The 26,403-nt window shown below is 37.4% G+C and overlaps 1 long non-coding RNA gene across 1 annotated transcript; it reads left to right on the forward strand.

Annotated features, from left to right (window-relative positions):
* The first annotated feature begins 1,342 nt into the window (after nucleotides 1-1,342).
* Nucleotides 1,343-3,300, forward strand: LOC113334223. Its single transcript, XR_003352655.1, has 4 exons — nucleotides 1,343-1,829; nucleotides 2,006-2,174; nucleotides 2,423-2,539; nucleotides 2,633-3,300. It is a non-coding gene; the product is annotated as an uncharacterized LOC113334223 (long non-coding RNA).
* The last annotated feature ends 23,103 nt before the right edge of the window (nucleotides 3,301-26,403 follow it).

Below are 26,403 nucleotides of genomic sequence, written 5' to 3' on the forward strand. Positions count from 1 at the left end.
ATCTTTGCTCTTGGTAAACCCTAACCCCCTTTTCTTTTCTTTCATTTCTGTCTCTTCGTTTCTATGAATCAATAAACCTTAACCCATGTTTTGTTTTGCAGATAAAATCAATAAACCCTAACCCATGTTTTATTTTGCAGGTACAATATTTGCTCTTGGTTATCCCTAACCCTTTTATTTTTATCTTTTCGTTTCTCTGAATCCATAATAGGTATAATCAATAAATCCTAGCCCATATTTTATTTTGCAGGTACGATCTTTGTTGTTGATAAACAACTGAATGTTGTCTGTTGGACATGATTGAGAAGTATTACAAGCTGCATGTAAGTATGACCATTGTTTCTTATACATCCAACATGGAAGCATGTAAGTATGACCATTGTTTCTTATCAGCCAGACTTAGCAGCTCCATGTGTTGGCATATTGCCCTCATATTTCAGGTGTGGCTGCATACATGAAATTTATCAGATACTGAAGTTTCCTTGCAGTGCTGAGTCGAGGCAAAATTTTCTCAAATAACAGTATAACACCATGAAAGTATGAAACTGAATAGCTTTCTTTGAAACTCATTCTAGCTGAACAAAGTAACAATGCGAGAAGGATGCATGAGCACCAATTAGAGTAAACATATGGAGCAACTGTAAGATACAGAACAAGAATTATGAGAAAAATTCAGATACTATCTTTTATTAATGTCCACAACTTTGATTAGTGTGATCTTTAGTTTTCTAGAAAGAGAAATTTCATGTTGACTTCTATTTCATTTTATCAGCAAGTAATACAGATAAACCTTAGGAATCACATATGTAGCCAATTATAGTATGAAAGGAGCAGTGCAGCATCAAGAGTTTACATTTTACTACAGGCATCAAAGTAAGTCAGTTTCATCCGAACTTCCAAAAGTTGAGTCAGAAAACTTCTTAAACTTCTATAGTCCTGATTATTATTGTTTCTAAGAAGATACATATTTCGTGGATTGGATTGAATGAAACCATAATGCTTTCTACTTCGTCTGATGATTTGTCCATCTCTCTTGAACACCATCATGTATATTCTTTCTTTTTGTGCAGCAGTTGCATATTATGGCAAGATTTTGAAACTAGGCAAGTTCAAGAATTCCTTTTATTGCAAAGTTCATATTAGCAATACCTATGGAAGTCATGGATTATGTAATAACATTTTCATGAGGCTATTTAAACTTACCTTCTCTTTCTAGAATTACTACTGATGGCCAAACAGTGAACAATTGACTGTTTGTTTGTCACAACTACGGACAACATTATTGGTGGCTGCAGGAAAACAATAATCAAAACAGGCACAAGTAGAGATCATATAACGGTGGTGACTGAAGTCAGAATGTCTTTTGCTTAGACTAGGCATGGACAATTTGGATTGAGTTCAACAAACAATGGAAGCTTATCCTCATGTCATCCTTGACAACTTCAGTAGAACAAAATTCATCCTAATCTAAATTTGTTTGGATTTTGTAGCATTTATTATCAATGTATAGAAAAGAAGTGAAAATCACGTGTTGTTCTTTTTTGCAGCTCTGCTGATCTCTTAAAACCAGAAGTAGAACTTAAAGGAAAGGAGTGTGCAATCGTTCGCCAAAGGCAATTGTGTCTGCACAAATTACCCTGAGATATCCTAGATGATATACCCAGCCATGGAATGTCAGAACTGAGCTATGGACTTTTGAAATAAGCATGTTACTTGGTAGAAAAGATGAATCTTTCTGGTATTCTCAAGGTTGAAACTGCACAAGATGCTCCTAAGTTTGGTGGTGGTTATGCTGATTGTGGAGATTGTGGACCTGGTGCAACAAAGAGGTACTAGAGAACCTAATAATAGTATTTCGTTGATTCCATATCCTCTCAATATCTCTCACTACCGTCATTTTTGTAATATTCTTATGGTTGTACGTGATATATTTGGTTATATGGGTCTGTTAATATCTAGGAATTATGAATCATTTTGCTAAACCATGTTTTTCAATTATCTATAGGTTTACCTGATGCAGTCACAGGCATCCGCTGCAATTACATGATAACATAGGTACTGTCATAGTAGCTGTCTCAGAGTCTCATTCGTAGGCAGGTGATTACAGAAAATCTTCCTCAGGCATGTTTGAAAAAAATTGGATTTTATTCTAATGGAAACTTGATATGAGCCAGGTACACGACATTTTCTTTGTAGTGTTGATATATGGTAACCATGAGTGATTTTCGGAATCCAATAAATCTCTGGGTTAGAAGTTTATTGACAATCACTTTCTGTGGCTCTTATTTATAAAACTTTTTGTTTCATCACTTCTTTAATTTAAAAATATTATCATTTCCTTAAGAGTGATCAGCTGCCACCATTGACATTTTTTAGTGTAAAATCAAGTTTATTCTTATATTTTTTCAAAACATGACTGCAGTTAAATTATAGGTTTCTTTATGGCAATGGGTTCAGAAGAAGATGAAATACGATCTTCACAATATTGGTGGTGCTCTACGCAGTATGAAGAGGAAGGAACATCTGTTAACTGAACCGGGTTAGTGTTTATACGTCTAATATACGTTTCTTTTTAAAATGATGATATTAGATGCATAAATACTAACCCAATATCATTTAAAAACAACCACAGATTCTACATATTTCCCAGTTTTGATTGTTGGTTTGACATTACTTCCTGGGCACTTAGGTTTTGTATGGAAGCACATTCAGTTCACTTGATTAATACATGCATGATAGATGCACATGCTATCTGTACAACTCATGTCATCAAGAGTGGTGTATTTATGGAAGATTCACCCAAATAGTTGATGTGGATGAAGATCTAATACAACGAGATCCAACGATGTTGTTGCCTATGAAGCCAATAATTGGCAAGAACAAGGCTTTGCAGTATATTCAGTTGGACCTCTGGTCTCCTAGATCTTACACATGAACATTTTTGCAAGAGAATTCAGTTCAGCTCAAGCCTAAGGTGGGCATACGAACGTGAATACTTAAAGAATATGATCATTATAGTGTCAAACATCGTGTTGTGAATACAAATATGACTACAGCGTTGTATCACTAACTCGATGTTGTGGATGGAGATGGAAGAGGATCTATTGGTTTTGCTGCTGCTGAAGGAAGAGTTGATGTTTGTAGATACTTGCTTGAAGAGTTGGATCTTTGTTTATGATGACGTTGTCTTTAACTCCTCCTGGAGCCAGAAATTGCATCAACTTCATAACAGTTGGTTTTTGCATTCGATGAGCTACAAAATTGTATAAATGAGTAATCCAATACTATGATTTACCGACAATAACACTGCACAGAATAAGAAAACAAATTGAAGAGTGTATGCTATTTTAGTGGTGCTTTTTTTTTTTTTTTTTTTGATCTCTTTATACAGGTGATTTGACGGCTCTTATAGTTGATTCTTTCCAACTGTCTTATCATAAAAAGTCAAATCGTATTATAGTAAAATTTATGAAGGAGTTAACCAAGTCCAAGCTGCATAACTTAAATCCGTACAGCCATGCAAGCTCAGAGCAAACGGAAATCGAAACAACAAAAATAGACAACTGATGATCCGTCCATCTATAAATAAAAATGAAAAAAGAAAGATATATATGAGATTAAAAATTTAAAATTACTAATAACAAATGCAAGCGATGACAGATGAGGAACATTTTCATAGTATTATCTTTTTTTTATTGTGCATCATCTATATGCAGTGAGATAGGTGACGAGGCGAGGCGAAGTCAAGCCACACCAATTCAAAAATCCTATGTGACGGGCGAAGCGAAGCTAGGCCACACCAATTCAAAATCCTAAATGATTCGTTTAAAACGATGTGGTAGAAAGCAAGGTGCAGCTTACCAAATCAAAAATCCTAACCATATATCGGGACCGGACGGGGCGAAGCCGAGCCACATTAAATCAAAAATGTATTGGAACGGGGCGAGGCGAGGCAAAGCCACATCAAATCATAAATCCTAAGCATTCATTGGGACCGGGCGAGGCGAAACCGAGTCACGCCAAATCAAAAATCTTAATCGATGGGGCGGGGAGAAGCCCCACGACACCAAATAAAAATGCACGGTGGGACGAGGCGAAGCCACCATCACACTAAACCAAAAATATAGTTAAAAATAAAAGAAAATGATATTAGATAGTTTTCTGGCCCGCCAGAAGCGTAGTACGAGCCCAAAATCTATATGCTTGCACAAAACCCGTACACGTGTTATGCCTTTGAAATGGTCTTAGGCACAAAGCACGTACACGTATTCTTACGCTTATAGAGCTCACCCATTGCCAGTGTAAAAAAATGGAAATTCTATAATTTGCATAAAACTTTGTGGTTTTAGCTGTTTATAATGCATGGTAAACATTTCAAAGGTTGATGCGGAATGCCACAGTACCAAATCAAAAATCCTAAGTATGCATTGGGACGGGACGAGACGAAGCCGAGCCAAATCAACAATACTAAGTATGTAATGGGACGGGGCGAGGCAAAGCCGAGCCAAATACTCATCGGGATGATGAGGCAAAACCGAGCCACACTAAACGAAATGAAAAATCTTAAGCGAGACGGGCTTAAGAAAATTTTAAATCTTAAGGAGCCACACCAAACGAAATGAAACCAAATAAAAATACAGACACCAAGCTAAAAATACGGTTAAAGTCAAAAAATGAAGATAGATGGTTTGTGGGTACGCCTGGTGCGTAGCACGAGCACAAAATCTAGTTTCATTTACTACTAAAACCCTCCAGTTGGCCATGCTGTAATTTTCATCGTATCTTCTGTGTGGATGGATGCGAGATGTGGGGAATAAGATATTTTGTCAGGTTTGTAAGTCATACACGCCCATGGTTTAGGAACTGAATTATGTGTTTGGAGAAAGCGATGAATGATATAGAGATAGGGTTAAGTTTAAGATAGAGAAAGTTTGGCCCATAGTTTGTGTTCAAATTGTGGGTGTGGTTTTTAATTGGATTGTCTTTGCTGTTTGGGATTCTAGAAACAAAAATAAATTGTTTTTTCTTTGTATAAAACGAAAAAGATAGCGCATGAAGCATGGCATTTAATGATTATTGGTCATTCGTCTGTTATATTGATTGATTTTGTTGGTGTTCACTTCCCATTTCTCAGTGGTCTTCCGAGACCCACTTAATCCGATCATCTATCCATTATTCCTTTTGGACCATTTCCTTGATACTCGTGGTTCTATCCCTGTACACATACCAATACTTTTTGGAAATTAAAACCGGAACTACATTGTCACAGAACTAGCAAGGATTCCTGAATCTAACCAGTGGAGCAGGTGATGCGGTTTCACGGGTGACAATGTAGTTTCGGGTGATGCGGTTTCGGTTTTCCAAATAATCTTAGTCGTCCTCCATGTATAAGGTGTACATAAACCCATGGTTTTAGAATCCGCTTTGTTTAAGATGTGGTCGGGTCACATATATTTTGTACGTGGTCCCTCTTAATATTTTGACACATACACAAATTAAAATGATGTCCGCTCTAAATTCCCGTAATTGCTTTATCTTTTTGAGAAAAAAATAAGAAGTTAAGATAAAAAGTTAGTTGATAAAACTGTTTTGGAAAAAAAAACTCTAACGTGTCAAGATACTAAGATGGGCCACATAGTTGAAATATGTGGCCCGAACACATCGTAGCCACACCGTTTAGAAACATTAGATAATGGAATTTTGAAATTGGATATCGGGAAATCCAACGGTAGAGATATGATGACAACCGAGCCAAGTGATTTGGGTGTTTTGGCAGTTACTGTTGGTTTGTTTTTATGAAATGGCTAAACCGGGTTAACTTAATATTTTTTACTGTTGGAACCGGATAAGGCTCCCTCGATAAATGTCTATTTTTCTAAAGATTTAATATTAACCAGAAAATAAGATTTAGTTCGGTGTTGATGTGATTTTAATAAAAACGTTTTTCTACCCGTGTGTTGTTGTGTGAAAAAAAATAATAATTCACCCTTTCCTATAATATAAATTAAAGTTAAAGATGATTTTAAAACCTGATTTGACGGGGGTATACCCAGATTAATTGGGGTATACCTAATGAGACAAAACCCAAGACATTATGAAGTAAACGAAGCCACCCTTAACCTTGTATTTTCTAAATGGCTAATATGCCCTTATTTAATTAACACTAAGAATTTTGATTAGGTTAACTAATTGAGTTTAGATTAAAATTTTGAAATTATGAATTCAGTAGATTAAACCTTTACAAATTTGGTTTTGAAAATGTGAATGGTCGGCAAGGTCGACGTTTGAATAAGGTGTCGGCTATGTCTCGCCGGCATGGTCGACGTTTAAATAAGATGCCGACCAAATACAGCCGACATGGTCCTTGGATGAAGAAAATGCCGACCCTTTTTAGGCCGGAATGGTCTTTGAATGAAGATTACGCCGACTATCTTGGGCCAGCAATCTTATGGTCGGCATGTAAATATTTCATACCATGCCGGCTATAATATAGACGGCATGCACATAATTTATAACACTGCCGGCTGACCTGTAGTCGGCATGCTAAGGATTTATAACCTTGCCGACTTGTACTTATACCAAAAAGAAAACAGAATATGGGAAGATGTAATTCACTTTATTCATGCAATTTTGGTTACTATATTGATTGAAACATAAAACCTAACTCCTTGTCGACGGAAAAACGAATGCACTTAGCATGTGCATCAAGCCTTTGAACCCCTAGGCGACCCTAGTGGACGAGTTATAGTCTCGTGAGGGTTTACATAGAGATCTACCCACAAAACCTACACTAAAACCATCAATCTTCGTTGGAGGAATCCCATTCATCTCCGGGCTGTATGAAGTCCGGGGCATACTCCGGGATTTTGGAGACCATGAATTCATAGCTTGCATCGAATGCGAATGCTTCCCTCTTTTCCTCCAAGTAGCGCGCTTTCACGGCTTCATGCTACAAAAAAAAACACAAACTTAATTTGTTAGTGGTGTTTAGTAGGAAGATTAAACAACATGGATCACGTAAAATAAACCACAAAAACACTTACAAATTGTTCAATGGACAAGTTGAAGTTGGTAGCGTTGAAAATCCGGGGTTGGAGAGCTAAAAAAGCGAGTATCGCATTTTCGATGACTAAGTGCCTATCATAGACTTGTTGAACACTTCTTCCATTAGGATTCCCAAACTCTTTCCTAAATTTGTTGTGTACCCTAGCCCAAAATGTTACGGCATCCACCCTTATGGAGGACTCATATCTAACTCGAGTTTCCGCGTACCAAGCTTTGGTGATTGCCAAATCTTCATTAGAATCAAATTGCCAAATCTTCATTAGAATCAAATGAAGCCATTGTTGTATGTAGAGAGCTATTGGGTGAGTTAGATGGAGTGTATGATGATATGAGATTTAGAGAGTATATGCAAATAGTTGTGTGTTGTTTTGTAGAGAGAAATAGTGTATTTATAGGATGGTGCCAAAATTTTGCCGTTATAATGCATAAGTACAAGTCAATCAATGCAATTGTACTTGCAAAAATTTGAATTTTGAACTCGCCGGCGAGGTTTCTGTTTCCCAAATATGCCGACTAAGTCTGGCCGGCAGTGTCGGAATTTTGTTACCATGCCGACCTTATGCTGATTTTAGGCATCAGGCGAACATTTTCTTCTGTGTAACCGCTGGAAATGTATTTGGTCAGTAGAATTTCGGCTATCATAAAGTCGACAGGGTAAAAATTTTCTTTCCGTGCCGACCTTATGACTTTTAGGAATCAGGAGTTCATGCAATTTTCTGATTAACCGTCGGAACGGTATTTGGTCACTAGCGTGCCGACTGTAATGTGGTCGGCAAGGAACATAATTTATAACCATGCCGACCTTATGACTTTTAGGCATCAGGAGTTCATGCAATTTTTTGTTCAACCGTCGGAACGGTATTTGGTCACTAGCGTGGCGGCTTTGATGTGGTCGGCAAGGAACATAATTTTTAACCATGCCGACCTTATGATGATTTTAGGCATCAGGAGAAGGTATTTGCTGCAACACATAGCCGGCAGGGTCGATAATATAATACCCTGCCGACTTCGTAATAGCCGACTAGGTATTGATCTGATTACCCTGCCGACCCTGGTATGCAAATAATTTATGGTGTCAGGGCCGGTAGTCTGACAGTTCAAAACCTTGCCGGCCCTGGTGTGGTCAGCACTTTAACTTAAAAAAAGCATGCCGGTATAAGTATTGAAACTTTACATAGCTAAACAAACCATTCATTCAACAACTAGAAATCCAACACTTATTGTCCAAAATACGAAAACATGTCCCATAAACCTTTAAAAAAAAACATTTGTCCAACCGTTAACCTTAACATTTGTCTAACACAACATAAAGAAATAAACTAGAGACTTCATTCATTCACCACCACGACCATGACCCCGACCCCGACCCCGTTTAGGAACACCACCACTACTATTACCTGCATTACCACGACCACTACGAGTCCTCTTTTTGTCAGCATTCATCTTGGCTTGTGCTTCCCTCTGGGATTTTTCTTCCCTCTTTACTTCAGCATCAACTTGCTTGAAAATTTCAGTAGCATCCTCATTGTCAACATTTCTAGCAAAGTCAATGTGCTTGCTTTGCTCCTCAATCGACAAAGGCTCTCCTCTTTCTCTCGCGCAACACATCACCCTCACAAGGCTCTTCAAATGCTCCTTCTATTTTCATAAACAACAAACAATTAATAGAATGATTTGATAGTGTAATCTTAAAACAGTAAGAGCAACTCTAAAATACTTACAAAGAACTTAAGACTTGTTGCTGGGTCTTTCGATGCCAACTTCCTCATACGAGCCAAATCTCCAGCAGTCATTTCCCTAATCACAGTAGGACGAGCCCAACCCAAGTACCACATCATGTATTTCTCACTAGCTTCATGACCGGTGGTCACCTCGTCCAAAAGACTCACATCAATTTTACGGGCACCTCTTCTTTCGTCCCAATGTTCTAGAACTGGAAATGAAGCGTAAGAGACGTTAATAATTTTTGGGAGGTGGTGCAGTCAGCCTTTGACACATTAAAGAAGAGCTCAGCATCGAAATGAGGTTCTTCTTGGACGTAACCCAATTGTCGCATTACCCGATGTGGATCGTACATTGAATATCCATTGATGGTCAACAACAAGGGTCCATAGTACGATGCAACTTCATCTCTCCTTTGGATTAAACCTTGATTTCTAGCATCTCGATACAGAGTTTGATAAGATTTTTCCTCATTTCCTTATCCTGAGTACCCTTAAAACTGTACCTTTGCGCTCTTGGCTTATCAACCACAACATTCGCATCCACTTTGATGTAGGAGTTGGCTTTCACCAAAGAAGCGAAGTGCTCATATATCCAAACCTATGCAAAAAAAAAAGTTTAGTAAAAATCTTATCTTACGAGAATTTTGCAAATATAAATGATTTAGACAATAAAATTACCTGGAAGATACATATGTTTCCGTTAACTTGCGCGCGAGTGCCCTAGAACCCTTTGTCAACTCATTGTTTAAGAAGGCGACTACCGCAGTACCCCAAGAATACTCATGCATCTTATCTAAGGGATCCAATAGTTGCATATAACTGGCGCCGACCAAGCTTCCGGAACTGTCGGGGAATATACATTTTCCCAGGACGTATAGCAAATAAGCTGACGCGGTAGCATTGATTCGCACCGGGTTCACCCTTCCTTCCTTATCAAAGATTTTTTTTGTTTCACATAATGTGCCCCTCAACTTCTTTAGATTAAACTTCTTACTTAGACGACCATCCTTCTTCTCAAGTATAGACTCCGTCTCAATCTGATTCCAACCGAAAAGTTTCTGGCTCAATTTGTAAATATCCTTGAAAGAAAACTTATTATCGAAGCCCTCACTGACTGCTTTTCCCTCAACCTCGAGGCCTAGAATTTGATGAGCATCATCGGGAGTTATCTCCATCTCACCGAATGGGAATAACATTATATCAGTCTCTCCGTAGAACCTCTCACAGAATGAAGATATGGTAACTCTATCATGCTCAATATTCGAACTCTCCACCGCAAGCCACAACCTGGAGTTCTTGACAATCACTTTCACCTCCTCACATTCATCCTCAAGATCCCAAGTCTTAGTCACCGAACATGAAGCTTGGCGCCTCATGAGACGGACGACATGCTTGTGATCCTAAATACCAAAAAAACAAAATGAAAAGAAATGCAAACACTTGACGCAAATTTAAGATAGTTACACACTTAAATAAAAAAAAAATGGATTGAGATTACTTCCGATAGTATTATGGATCGTACATGCCCATGAGTCTTTGTATCCAAAAAAAACATTTCCACCATCTGCTGGGATCCCCCTTGGAGGCTCACCTTTTTCCAGTGTAAGCATCAAGTCAGGGGGAGGCATGTGGGAATCAGCTGGTTTAGTGATCACCCTCTTCTTCTTTTCGGTTTCAGTTGAAGTTGAAGCTTCGGTTTGTTGAAAAATAGCTAGAGTTTGTTCTCCATCTCCATATCCTTCTTCTTCTTCCACTGCCTCTTCAACAATTTCATCTTCGATATCCTTATCTTTATCTCCATTACCATCATCATCATCATCATCATCATCACCTCCTCCAACATTAGGCATTTCTTGATCACCATCATCATTGTTACCTCCTCCAGCAGCCGGAGTGCTTTCATCAACATCATCATCATCACTTCTTCTACCATATGGAATAGATTGGCCTTCATCTGGAGTCTCGTCTGAATCACTGGGTTCCGATGGTGGTTCAGAATCATTCGGTACACGGATCTTGAGCGTTCCCGACACGACGTATGCCCCTCTATGTGTTGAGGTCAAGAGTTTTTCACCAACACGAGGAGGTCTTGAAGGAGAACTAACAGCTTTCAGAGCTTTCTTCTTTTCCTTTTGCAACCTGAACAAGAACGATTAAGAAAAAAATACATAAGTCGGAAGGGTCGACAAATATAACCTTGCCGTCTACACAAAAGTCGGGAGGGTCGACTAAATAATGCATGCCGGCTAAACAGAGGCCGACAGGTTAATATTCACTTAACCTGCCGGCTAATAACAAATATGAACACAGTAGATACAAGATTTTCCACAAAATCAGTCGGCATGGTCCATTACCAACACATTGCCGGCCAATAAACAACCGGCTTGGTTTTATCCAAATACCATTCCGACTTTAAAATTCAAGACATCAGGAGACGCAAACTATTTTCAAAACAGCCGGCAGGGTAAAAGAATATAACACACCGACGGAAAAAAAAAACTAACGCCGACACGCTCCTAGGTTGAATAACTTTCCGACCCTGCAAGTACCAGTTACAGATATTCAACAGCCGGAAAGAGCTTCAACCTAAGAGCCTGCCGGCCAAACCCTAAATATGAACAGTCGGCAAGGTCGATAACATAATACCTTGCCGGCGTCGCAACTGCAAATTCACAATTTCGATTTTTTTGACCTAGTTTGACATGCAAACATGAAATTGAAGTACTAGAGTGAGTTTAAGTATGCCCTTACTTTCTTAATTGCACCATTTCTCGTGTTTCAGCGGCTACAAATTCTTCTTCTTCAACCGTTTTTTCTTCACTTTCTTTTGAACCAAACTTGCAATTTCAGGGTTATACTCATTGGGTTTTCGATTAGCGTATTTCATACGAGTAGCTTTACGCCTTGGCGGATCCATTGTTGAAGATTAATCGGAGTTTTCGAATCGACGAGTTTCGAGTTTTGATGGAGAAGAAGAAGAGAGCCGGTATGGTTGTGGAGGAGAAGAAGAAGAGAAGAAGGAAGATGAAATGAAAATAATAAACTGATTTAGGGTAATAGGATTATAAAGGGTAAGGATATTTTTGTAACTTACCCATCAGGACTCCCCCTAAAATCTTTAAAAAGAGTCCACTTAAAATTGGGTACACCCCAATTAATCTGGGTATACCCCAATCAAGCCAGGTTTAAAAAGCGATCAAATTGTGTTCGGTAAAATATTGGATTCAACTATTATTGTTGTATCAAATGATAAAAAAAAACGTATCTCTGAAAATAACTTTATTTAATTTTACTGGGCTCGGGGTATCTCTCACGTACTCGTACTCTGGAAGGGGAGACAATCTATAACTTAGACATATATTTTTATGTACAAAATCTATATATGTAATATTTTATACACAAAAATATAAATACTTTTAGATATTTTTACTTATCAAACACAATGTCATATGATTATATAAATATTTAACCCTAAGAATTTGTTGATTATAAAGAGATAAGACTTGGTGGTTATATTATGGTAATTCAACTCCAATGTTTCGAATTTAGATTTAAGCTTTATTGGGAAGCCATGTTTCTCATCTTGTTCACAGAGAAATTGGAACAATTATAATTTTTTTCCATTCAATAAAAATAAGAATGAATCCCATCGTAATGAGGATCTAGTGTTTTCTCACAGTAATCCTTGTCTCCTTTCACAAAAAAGAATTATTTAGATGAAAGAAAAAAATTGTGGGATATTAGTGGAGATGCATTTAATCCACTTGACGGTGTAGGAGAAATTGAAGTTGCAAATCCTTTCACTTAACGAGCAAAAACTAAAAGAAGTGTTATTAATTTGAAAAAGACAATATCGAGGAGTAAAGGGTAAACGAGATGTTAGATAATTTTTATTCTTTTTTTTTTGTATTCCAAATAATACTGATGTGATTTTTTAAATAGAATACATTATTATTAGATAAAAAAAATCTTAATATCCCATCGTATCATGTATCTCTATTTTTGAAAATTTGACGAATCCCTGTATCGGTGTCCCTGTATCAGTACTCGTGCTTTATAGGTTAAACCGTGTCGACTTTTAGTTATACCCAACAAAAAATTGAATTCAAAATATGTCATCTACTTTATTCAATAATGGTTAGTACATTGATTCAAGCCTTTCGTAGGCAACACAGATGCACTTAGCATGTGCATCAAGCCTTTTAACCCCTAAGAGATCCTAGTCGATCAGTTATAATCTCGTGAGAGTTTACATAGAGATTTACCTACAAATTCTACTACTATAAGTCTTAGTATTCATCGGAAGAATCTTCGTCTGATCCGGCGAGACCCAACATAGAGTCTGGGTCAAACTCCGCAATTTTGGAATTCATGAAATGATAGCTTTCATCAAATGTGAATTCTTCTCCATTTTTCTCCAAGTAGCGCCTTTTCGCGACTTCTTCCTGCAAAAACTCAAACAAAAACTTTACTTTGTTAGTGTTACTATAACAGAAGATCAAACAACTTGACTTATGTAACGAAGGCTCTAAAAATACTTACAAATTGTGGGATCTTCCAGCTTAAATGTGCTAGGCTTGAAGATCTGTTGTTGGATAGATATAAAATAACATATGCCTTTTTAGATAACTTGGTACCTATCATGAATTTGTTGAAGAGATCTTCTATTTGGATTCTCATAATCTCGGTGGTATTGGTTATATATCTTTGCCCAAAATGTTTCGGGTTCTACCTTTATGGGGGAGAGATCTACAACTCGACTTTCGGCATACCACGTTTTGATTACGGCCAAATATTCGGTGGAGTCAAATGATCCCATGTTTGTATGTAGAGGTATGAAGAGAGTTAGAAAGAGTATATGATGAAACTAGGTGTATGTTGTTTTGTACAGAAAACTAGTATATTTATAGGATAGTGCCCAAATCTAGCCGTTGGGATAGGAAATTAATGCAGTTGTACTTGCAAAATTTTGAATTTTGAACTCATCGTCATGTTATTATTTACTTTACGATGCCGAATAGTTATGGTCATCATGATAGTAATATTGTTACCTGCAGACTAATATTGTATTTTCACATAGGGAATGGTCGTATTCAACAACCTTTAGTCGGCACGATAGTTCTTTGAGAAGATGACGACTAGAGCATGGTCTTCTAGGTCGTAACGTTGTTAACAAGACAACTAATAACATTTTTTCACACATGAAATGGTCACATCGATCTACTTTTAGTCGGTAGTATAGTGATTTAAAATGCTAGCAACTAAGATATGGTCGTCCTGGTCGTAACGTTCTTAACCTAACGACTATTAGCATTTTTTCACACAGGAAATGGTCGTATCCATCTACCTTTAGTCGGCACTATAATGGTCGTCTGAAAAGTTGACGACTAAGTTATGATCGTCTAAGTCATAATGTTCTTAACCTGACGATTGTTAGAATTTTTTCCAAACTGGAAATGGTCATATCCATCTACCTTTAGTCGGAACTTTAGTGGCTTAGAAAAATCACGACTAAAACATGGTTGTCTAGGTCGTAATGTTCTTAAGACGACGTCCTAGGAACTACACAGTTTCTGCTGCCAGGGTCATCAGTCTGCAAAAAAGAAAAAGGTGACGACCCTGGTTTAGTGGTCACTTTACAAGTATTAGAACCTTGACGAGTAAATTATTGAAACATAACATAAATAAGCAAACCATTCATTCAACAACTAGAAATCCAACCTTTGTAAAAATAAAACAAAAAATATCCAACCAACCATAAAGAAACATTTTTCCAACCATTAACCCTGGTGATGCTTGTCTAACACATTAAAAACAAAGTAAAATTTCATTCACGATCACGATCATGATCACCATCACAACCACCACCCCGTCCTTGTTTAGCAGCATCGCCTCATAAATTTCCACCTTCACGACTATGAGGTATCTTTAGTTCAACAGTTGCTCGGCGGAATATTTCGGTTGCATCTTGATTATCAACATTTCCAACAAAGTCAGTGTGCTAAGTTTGCTCTTCAACCGAGAAACTCTCATCTATATTTCCCCGCAACACATTATCTTCACAAGGATCTTTAAGTTGTCTTCTATTATTTAGTTAAAACAACAAACGATTAGTAAACTTATACAATAATCTAATCTTAGAAGAATAAGAGATACACAATATTTACAAAATTCTTAGGACCCGTTATTGGGTCTTTCACGGTATTATTCTTCTTCCAATCCAGTTGAACGATTTTTTCCCGAATTGCACAAGGATGAGCAGATCCGGAGTACCACGACATGTAATTATCATGAACTTAACACCTTCAGTCACCTCTTCCAAAAGATTCTAAAAGCATGCCTCTCATCCCAATGAGAAGTTTCTGGATTTGGAAAGTAAACCACGTCAATATATTTTTGTGACGTGTTGCACTCCTCCTTTAAAATTTAAAAAATGGTTCATCACCGGGATATGGTTCTTCTTGGACGTATCCGACTTGCCGCATTACCCGATATGGATTGTACATTGAAAATATAGTTGGGTAAAACAAGGGAGCGTAGTAAAATGCAACATCATTTCTCCTTATAATTATCCGTTCTTTTCTATTTTTCTCGATACGGATCGAAAATTACTGCATCCGCAATCATGTTGTCCAGGAAACTCTCGCATGTTGATCGGCTTTTGAGACATATCCTTATCGTTAAAACCTTTGAAATTATACTTGTGTCCTCTAGGATTGTGCTTCGAAAGATCAACATTGATTTTGATATTGGTATTATAGATAGTGAAATTTGGATAAAGGGAAAAAGTGTCATTTCAAGACCATATGACTGAACTCAACTCTTACAGAAGAGATTAAACCCTTAGCCCTCAAGGAACCCTTAGCCACGAATTTTAGTATACGTCCCCGCAAGACACTGTTGGTCATGATGTCGTCATTCCTAGTGCACATCCTCGACGAGAAATAGCTGGTCACATAGGTTCTGTAGAGCGTAAAATATCCCCGGCAGACTTATGAACCAGAACATCCACAATTCCAGCATGTCTCCGCAAGACGCATCTGGTTATGAAGCCATGATTCCTAGTATACATCCTCGACGAGATACTGCTGGTCATGTAGGCTCTGCAGATGCGTAAAAACGTCCCCGTCGGACTTATGACCTAGAATGGAGACGTACATGTCTCCTGTAAGCACGACTCACTCTATTTAAGATTAAGGACTGATTCCTAATACATCATCGCGATATACACTGGTCATGTCTACTCTAAGCTATGACTCGATTTACCGAGACTTCCGAATAATTCCTAGAACATCCCCGCGAGATACACTAGTCATTCGTCCTCTGGGCCCTTTAGACAGACTCCTAAAACATATGTGACCATTGAATGAAATTTGAAAAGTTGGATCAATTTGATATGAAGTAATAATGGAGATACTCAAGATGAATACGAGGATTATTATGATAAGGATTAGTGTTAATGAAGAAGCCCTAACCCTAAAACTTGATTTTGTTGATGGAGATGAAGTCGTCATCATTGGCGTCAGACGACCACAGCAAGCAGTGTGCGTGATTTTGAAATCTTTCATTTCCTTTCTCCTCTCTCTTATTTCTAGAGTTAAACGAAGGAAATTATTTTATATTTATACTCGCCGACTTCGACGGATTATATTACATCGTTACTGCCAACTGAGGTAAAACATGAGTATCGCTTGTTCTACTCACCGACTCTTGGCAGAATGAATCGTTTTCTCGGGTGGGAAAAAAAAGAGAATTTTTTTTTTAATTATTATTCCCTCGTTTTGGGTTTTTTCTAGTTCCAAAATACCTGTTTAAGAGATGAATCACGATCTCGAATTCAAATAATATGTAAATGAACCGATCAATCTAGTAGAATCAAACACACAAATTCAAGCTTCCCAAAATCACGATCTCAGCAACTGAAAATACAAATAAACTGAAATCAAAGATGAAGATTCATAAACTACGAATCGAACATGATATACATTTCTATTTATCTTCAATTACGAATCATCATTACCAATTTGTTTCACAAAAACAGATCGAGCAGATTCTGTTGTTGATGAAGTTTCGACTCTCAGATCTCAGATTTACAGATTCGATTGATTAAATTGATGAATATAGATTCAATAATATTAAAAAAAATTCAATTTTGTTGATTGAAACCTTAGATTATCTGGAAAAAAATCGATTTTTTTCTTCATATTTTTAACTGCAGCAGATCGACTTCTTTCTCTCTCTCTCTCTCCCTTTCTGTTTTTCTTTCCGTTATTAACTGATTTTTTATTTAGATTTATAAATATATATGTGGGTAAATTTGTAATGTTGCAAAATCCTTAATTAATTCCTGATGGGCTTTGAATTGAGAGGAATATATTTGTTGTCTCATAAGGGTATTTGTGAAGCCCATGTAAAGGACGGACAATTATATAATTACCACTAATTTAATTATAACATTTGTTTCATTGTAGAGATTGTTTCCCATCCAAGTCGTCATTCTTTTAGTGTGTTGTGACGTGCTCTATGTGCTGTGCCGTCCTTCTTTTAATACAATTGTTTCCATTGGCTTCATTGAGTTTTCCAAATTAAACTTACAGTGAAACCAATCCACTGAATTTTTTGCACATTGAAGATTCTCCCTTTGTTGCTTGTTTGCTAGATTTGTTGCTTGTTTGCTAGATTTCGATATGAAATAGGAAGGGTTCGGTATAATTCAAAGGAAGTATTTTGATATATTCATCGGGGTAGAATGTACATGGTAGTATCGGGATTGTCATACCAAAGCCGACCTTGTTCTTTCCGAAAGGTTTAATGCAAGCTCCTGTGCTTCTTTTACTCTATTATGATAGTGAGACCATTGCCAAATTACAATTTACAAGGTTCAAACTAGTTATGAGAAAATTCAGAATCATTCGAGAAAGCTTTATAAGATCACCAATGTTAAATTTCGACATTTGAGAAAAGCTTTATAAGATGTAGGAATTACCTATAGGTACTATTATGGTGTTCTTAGTTAGTGGCAGGTCCACCCACTAAGGCCAGTAACTGGAGGTCCATAATAAAAAGAAAACAATAAAATTGGACCCAAATTTTTAGTCCCTGGTCCATACACGTGCGGGACCTTTTCTGTGCATTTTTAAAATCACCGAAATACCCCTTCTCTATGAGGTTTATAATCAGTTTCATATTTCTACTCGAGCTCATTTTTTCAGATCCATTTTTTTTCTCTTTCCTCTCGATGCAGCTTCGAAATCTCGACATGGTTTTTGAAGATTGTTTGTTCCAGGTATGTTTTCTAATCATCTTATTTGATTCTTTGTTAGTTTTTTATTTTATTTTTATTTTCGACCGAATCATGAGGATCAAATCGATTTTCATGATGTTTTATATTTTTTTTCCTTTTTGGTAATCGTTATAGATGTATTCCCAACTGATTTTGATGATTTAAAGTTTTTTTATTAATTTATTAGTGTTTTAGATCCGCTTTGGTTTTGTTTTACTCATGGATTCATCACTTAATTTGTATGATTCAACAGTACATATATGTCGTACTGAAAACTGCTGAATCAATTTTGTTATTAGTTATATTTTCATCACTTTTTGGTAATCGTTATAGATGTATTCCCAACTGATTTTGATGATTTACAGTTTTTTATTAATTTGTTAGGTTTTAGATCGGCTTTGATTTTGTTTTACTCATGGATTCATCACTTAATTTGTATGATTCAGCAGTACATATATCTCTTGATTCCTTGGAGAGAAATTAAGACTTAAGATTTTTGGGTTACGGAAATAGGAATTGAACTCGGTTTTTTGTGTGTTTACGATCTTTATTCTTGATTCGTTAATTTTTTTACTTCAATTTTTATAAAAATACTTCAGATCTAGATACATAATCATGTTTTAGGTTCATTTCATTAGTAGATCTGATTTTTTAGTTTCATTTTGTTGGTCTTTGGTTTGTTTTTAGTTTGCTTTTGTGTATTAATCATCAGTACGTATATGATGTACTGGTGGTTTTTGATGAAAATAGTCCAGATCTAGTTATAAAATCATGTTTTACGTTCGTTTCATTTGGAGATCTGATATTTTAGTTTCATTTTGTTGGCTTTTGGTTTTGTTTCTGTTTGGTTTTGTGTATTAACCATCAGTACGTATATGACGTACTGATTTTCTGTGTTTACTATGCATCTATATGTTTTGCTTGTGTATTAACCATCAGTACGTATATGACGTACTGTTTGTATGAATCTTAATCGTAATTATTCGATTTTTTGATTAGATTATGATGTTTTTAGCTTATTTGAACTCTCAATTTGATTTTCTTGTTATTTTCGTTCTTTATTTTCTAAGAAAATCATGCTTGTTTATTGTTTCAGGGGTATTATCTAGCAGTACATATGTCTCATACTAATACAAACTACTTTTGATTCTGTTTTATTCTTAGTTTTATCACTTGTTGTTGTTTGATCCATAAGTACATATCTTCCATACTGAAATAATACTCTTTCGATTCTGTTTTTTTATAGATTCATTCCATACAATTGTTTTTTAGTTCATGAATCAGCAGTACATATGTGGCATACTGATACAAACTTCTTTTTGATTATGTTTTATTCTTAGTTTTATCACTTGTTGTTGTTTCATCCATAAGTACATATATCCGATACTGAAATAAGACTCTCGATTTAGTTATTTTTTCTTCATGGAGTTGTTTTAGACAATGAATTAACAATACATATATTGAATACTGAAAAGTTGCTCTTTGAATCTGTTTTATACATAGATTCTAGTCAGTTAATTCTTATGATTTTGTCAACACATATATGGAATATCGAAATAAAACTGAACCATCGTTAGGTAGTATTAATCTTGATGTTGTCATATTACTTGTACTATTCATTTTTGTTCTGTTATTCATATATGGATTGTTGTTGTGTTTTAATTGTTACATTTTGGTCACATTTACAGGTTCAATATGTCTGATGTTAAGAGTGTTGGCGCTTTTTGGAGGAAGTGGTCCAATGGGAGTGGAGCACTAGAGAGATCCTGTTTTTTTTAACCTGTAAGCAGTGTAGCAGATATATACTCAAATTATGTAAGCAGTGTAGCGGATATGTACTCGAATTTCATAAACTGTGTAGCAGATATGTACTCGATATAATGAGCATGTAGACACACACGTTTGGTAGTCAGGGTATTGTGGTCATTTTCATGTTTTAATTAATTGTGGACCTTTAGATAAAAGAAAATTCTGGTTGGACCCTACTATAAATAACCTTATGGGCTTAGGACAAACAAGAAATTTTCCTTATAAGATCACCAATGTTAAATTTCGACATTTGAGATTTCGTGTTAGACTACAGAAGCCCATTTGCAGCAAATGGGCCTGACACTGGAGACACCCCCTAAAACTAAAAGTGATGATCTTGTAATTATCGTCTTTCAAATTAAGGAAATTTTGTAGTGCTCCAAGCATGACATGGTTGGTCACCCGGCAACTACGGACCAACTTTTGGTAACTAAGGAGATAAAAAAAAAGGGTGATAATCGAAGATGATTAGAGTAGAAGTTGATTTGTTTTTAAGTTGATTTTTGGCAACTCCAGCTCTTCAATGCTTGGAGATTACCAAAAAAAAAATTAAAAAATCGTTGGCAGGGTCGCCATAAAAATTAGTTTCAAGTTTGTGAATTCGTCGTCTAGACAACGAGCTAACCTTGTCATTCTGACCTCATCAAGAAATAAGACTTCACTGGGAGTATGTTGTTAACACATATCCAGGCAAAAAAAAAAAATACATGGACTGCACCGTACGGGTGTACATGGGATCAAGCCCAAACGTAGTTCTGTTACAGTTACACAATTACATTACAACAGCTTAATATGACCTGACAGCAATTATAATACTTTTGTATTTTCAATTAACTGTCATATAGGCGATGTGGGACAAAACACCTTGGCTTAAAATAGAGCTTTGTAGTTCTGTTAAAAAAGAGAAGTACAGTATGCTGGAACGATTTGCTCTGTGACAAGACACGCCGAAGAACAGAATTAAGAAACAAAGAATACTTTCCGAAGGTTAAACAGTAGTGTGAAGGGTAATGTGTGGGCAGTACATTGTCACTAAGAAGATGCCTTTGGATGACGGGACGATCCACTGTAATTCTTGAAGAAGGAAGAATAACTAGATCTTTCATTAATGTAAACTGCAACAAGATAAATACGGTAGTCAGCCTCATCTATGTGTTGCATTTTCCATAAATTCTCACTGTGTCACGCCCGATTAAGCGTATAGAGAAGATCAAAGATTGAAATAAACACAAAACTGTATAGAAAATTACTTGAATTCATCGGGTATCTCTCCAAGGGTAGCCTGTGCATCCATTGCCTCTAGAAGCTGCGAGTTTTGCTTTGTTACCAAGCTCAAGGAATTCTTGTACCATCCTACTGTCCTCACCTATCCTATGTAAAATTGGTGCTGCCGCGGTGAACAACTACAATAGAAACTAAAAGTGTTATGTTAATTCAAGTCAAATATTTGCCAAGGAAGAAGAGCAAGATTTCTTAATGCAAAATCTAGAAATTACTACAGAACTGGCAAGAAACACAAAATCTAGCAGAGATGGACACGACTTGCTTCAAGTGCCGTTACCTGCTGATTGTATGATCGATCATCCTTCGAAATTGCAGATGAAAACCTTTTCTCAGTCTTCCCTCGCTAAATTGACATAAATCTCAACGATCTTCCACAAAAAACAGCACTTCATCAGCGAACTAATATGGTTACTTACCCGCTTAAGAAAAAGCTTAGAACAATATGAAGGAAGTAAAACACTAATGTGGTTACTAACTCGCTTAAGCAATATCTGTGGCCGGAACTCGCTTGTACAACCTGATATCCAGAGAGGAAATATGCTTACTGAAAAGACATCCGGAAGAAGAAAAGGCACTGTGACCTGTTCTGAACTAAATGCTAGCAATGCCAACATCTTCTATCGCCAACCTCATGACAATGCGGATAATCTACAAAAATTAAATTATCTCGGTCTGAGAAGACAATATTAGTAAATGTTGAAAAGGAAATATTCACATGGAAATAATTTAACTCACATTCTCTAAAGAATGGAACTGCCGGGTTCTCTCTTGAGATGATCTCCTTTCCCACTCCACGGTATTAGCCATCTCTTTTTCTCTTTCTTTCAGTTCCAGAATTCTGTTTAGACTTTCGTCTAGAAGAAATATACTACCATTGACCAAGAAATTCAGAAAGATCCAATGCACTCCCTTCTCCTCTTCTTTGGTAATCTGAAATAACAATATCAAGAAAATGTGAGAAAAGCAGAGGTATATGCAACAGTAGAAGGTAAAACCCCTCAATCCAAGATATATATGATCTTAAACAACCTTTCTTAATGCATTACGATGGCTAGGAACCTGCCACAGATACTCCAGAAGTTCAGCAATATTATGACGTATGTTGAACTTGTCAAAAAACTGCACAAGAATGCATAACAATCAGAACAAAAAAACATTTCATGTTTAGATACAGGAGGCAACATACTAATTAAGAAACTGCATCAAAAAGGTGGATATCAAAATAGATTTAATGTTTAGATAAGGACGAGAAGTTAATGAAGATGAATCTCTGTTTTCTATTTTTCAAGTTAAAAGAGACTGCTCTCAATGAGTTGTCCTGAGAATCCCTCCCAAGCTCTTAAAATGAGATAATCATAACGCTTACCTGAGTATGTGATCAGTAAACTCAATGTGAACGTAAAGCTTCAAAAGATTCCTGAAAAGATACTCAAGGGCAAATTGATGACCTTCAAAAAGAGAAGCTGTTGAAGATTGTTAGGAAACCAGCTGCTATTCTGTGTGAAATGTGCGTGTGCTTCTCAAATCATGTGTTGTGTGTGAGTTTGTGTTAACCGGCAGGTGACAGTTGCATTCAGTTAGTAACCTGCTGTATCAGTCTTAATTTCAGATGTTTAAATTGTCAACGTTTCAGTCGAGTCTGTAATGTGAAAATATCAAGTCTGAAATTGAATCTGTAAGAAACCATTAATGGAGATTGTCTAACGACACAACATCTTCCAACAAAGATGAACCACTGCACACCACACCAACATGCAATGACAGACGCAAGATTGTGTTAGTGTAGCCAAGAAAACTGTTTAAGAGATACCTTCTTTCGGGCATCCAGCAGATCAAGGCTTTTACCATCCTTGCTCTGAGATAAGGATATTGTTGGGACTTTCCATAAACATTATAATGAAGCTCGCTTCCAGTTACTATAGCTTATTAAATTCCATACTTTCTGCTTAGTACTAATGAACATTGCCTAAACATGTCACTTATATTCCCTTGTTTTGTGTTCCTGAATAATGTGAATCAAAAGAGTGCCGAGATTATCTAGCTGAAGAACTGAGTAATGTGAACCAACAATTCTCCTTCTCTTCAAACCATTACAGACTACGGGGCACAGAAATACGCATAGCCAATTAGCTCTTTGACAGTATATACAAGATTCCTAGCTGATCTCTAACCATCACAGGGTACTAACATTTCTTCTAAAAGGTTTTCCACAGGACCAAACAGATGCATTTATTCTAATACTAGGAATATTTGATTATTTCTACAAAATAAAAACCAAAGCCAAGCTCTTGTAAGAATGTTTCCTCGAGGACATGCTATTATTTATGTGTTTAAGGTCCAGAAGAGTGACATTATGTCAAAGTGAACAGTTCTGTGTTCTAATCTTGGAATTCCTATTACAAGTATAATATCATTGTGATTATTTCTTTTGATTTTGTTAATAATTATTTAAATTTTTTAATTTAAGTTAAGTAAAAAAAACTTACCAATTCGAAATCCATAAATGGAATGTGTGCATCGTCATCCACCACCTTACTACCACTGTTTTCAGAATTTTTTTGTCATGATTTCTAGGCTTCATTCTATAAAGGGCACGCCAAAGATATTTGTCAACCCTTTCTCGGACTACAGACGGTAGACGAACATAAACAACATTTAGTTCTGAAAATCCACCTCTCGTGATACAATAATTCTCAGACCGTTCACGATGCCCCGACACATGACCTGGGACTAATAATGGAGCAACAACTATATTTGGCGAAGCAAACTCTGCTTCTCGATTTTGAGTAAAATCTACACCTGTGTGAGGCAACGGTGTCGATTCATTTTTCCGATCTCTTTTCTTCTTTATACTATTCGGCGCTCTTCTCACTATGTTAATATTATATAGAAATTTTTGATTTAGAAGAGTTTTAGAAGAAGGAAATGGAAGTGGTATAACTGAAAATGAAATCAATAGAACTAATATATAGTTTTGAAATCCGACCGTTGGAATTATAGGCGTTAGAGAGTCGAACCTTAGAGACTTTGTGTCTAACGCCCGCGTCAGAACACCGAGCGCCTGAATCGGGCCTTCCAACGCCTGCATTTTGTCTGCCGACGTCGGTGTCTGTCTTTCGGTCGCGCGCCTGTTGGTCCAACGCCCTACGCTTTTCCATAGTGGAAAATTCAGTTTGGCCATCCACGTGGCTCAACAGATGTTTGAGTTTGGCCATTGCCATAGGAATTGCTCTTAGCAGCCTCGTAAATGTTTAGCTCTTTTTGGTGGACTCCATCTGGAAAGAAAGTTTTTCCATGTGGGCTTTAGCAACGTTTCTGCCGTATTCAAAACGGAAATGTTAGATATACCGCGGAACAACATCGTGATGTGCATCGCGAAGTTTTGTGCGAGAGAAAAAAAAGATTGTGGGCCCCACCTTTAGCCCCATCCCCTGCAGATCTCCCCAGGGATCCCCCAACATCCCTTGGATTTCTTTCGGTGCAGATCATGGTACACACCTTCGGTGTGTGTATCATTACTCTATTCAAAAGAGGTCTACACTCTTTTGGTTGAATTAGCTGCCAATTCAGCATCCCTGACTACTTTTTCCTTTTATAATTTTGTTTCTTTTAGTATAATTTTTTCCCCAAAATTTCAGTCATTTTCCTCTCAGTTTCATCGCCTTCTCTCTCACGAACCCTTCATTAACCCTGAGGTATGTGTTGATGGTGGATTTTAGTTCAAGGTTAAAATTGTAAAAGCCAAAATTATGCGCTGACATCCTGTAAAGGATAGAGCCACTGATAAGTGATGAATACTTCTTCACTTTAGTAATTCATCCAGGTTGGAGCATGTAGCAACAATCCCATATACCTTGTGAATTTAAAGCATTCTCAATCAATACACGATTAGCCTTGTATTTCCCGCTGAACTCTCATTATGGGTGCGGCATGACGACTGACTTTTGCTCTCAGCAGAGCAACACGAATCTCCAAGCGTTAATAATGAAGCATATACGAATTACCCGTACAGGCTGCCGCTCTCGGTGTGTTATACTAGCCCGATTGAGCATACATCTATCGATGTGTTATACTAGCCCGATTGAGCATCTGGACTGTCCATATCAGTCTCAGAAACAATCACGACCATCCAACTTCACCATCATGATTGGATGGCTTAGATCGAATCCATAACCCTCAAGCAGGTATTGGAATGTTCAACACCGGACCAATGCGGACCCCGCATGGTCGGCCTCCCCAAAAGGGTAGCATGGCTTTCCAATTCGTCCAGCCAAAGCAGCGTGGACGAGAAACCCTAAATTAGGGTTTGCAGCACATTACATGTGTCGCAAATCAGTCCCAACCATCCATCTTCGCAGGCATAGCTGCAGATTCAAAGGGCCCAGAGCATGTCAACACGAACATCGTGGGCCCGCCTACATACATGACCGATCGGTCAGGACCAAACATGGATGGTCGTCCCAATTCGTGCGCCCAAACAAGGCATGAAGCACGGCTGGGAAAACCCTAATTAGGGTTTTAGATCACGAGCGTTCATTTTCACCTGATCGAACGAAGGGTATAGAAGTCGATTAAGCAGGTCCAGTGAGTATCAACACGATCATTGTGGGCCCACCTACCTCCACACCCGATCGGCCAAGGCATATCATGCCTGGTCGTCTCGATTCGCACACCCAAACTAGACGTGGTCACACCTCCCAATTGCAAACTAATCTCGACCACTCAACTTTGCCGGATAAATTGAGTGGCTCAGATCACATTTCTATGGGGTATTGAGGTATGAACGTGTACATCAGCCCATCGTATGTATACCAGACTAATCGTCCAAGACCGACCAAGCTTGGTCGTCTCGAAACGCGCGCCCGAAATTGGCATGACGCGCGGCTTTTGCGGCACCAGATTTCTGTCGCAAATTTATCTCGACCACTCAACTTCGCCGGACAAATTGAGTGGCTTAGATCACACTTTCACGAGACAATGAAGTATGGGCGCCTACACCGGCATGCCGTCTACACGCATGCACGATCGTCCCGACCAAAATTGCGTCCCAAGCTTGGTTTCGACCAAGCTGAAGAGTGATGCTTGCGCACCTCTTCATAAACCCTAATTCTAGTAACGTTCGCATATGAGTGTCTCAAAGATCAGCTCGTCCGTTCAACTTCACCTGCTTGGTTATACAACCCTGGTCAGGAGTTAACTGGTCAATGAGGTGTTGTGGTGATTACCATCCGCCACTCT

The sequence above is a fragment of the Papaver somniferum genome, unplaced genomic scaffold (assembly GCF_003573695.1).
Source record: "Papaver somniferum cultivar HN1 unplaced genomic scaffold, ASM357369v1 unplaced-scaffold_135, whole genome shotgun sequence".
In the NCBI taxonomy this organism is placed as follows: Eukaryota; Viridiplantae; Streptophyta; class Magnoliopsida; order Ranunculales; family Papaveraceae; genus Papaver; species Papaver somniferum.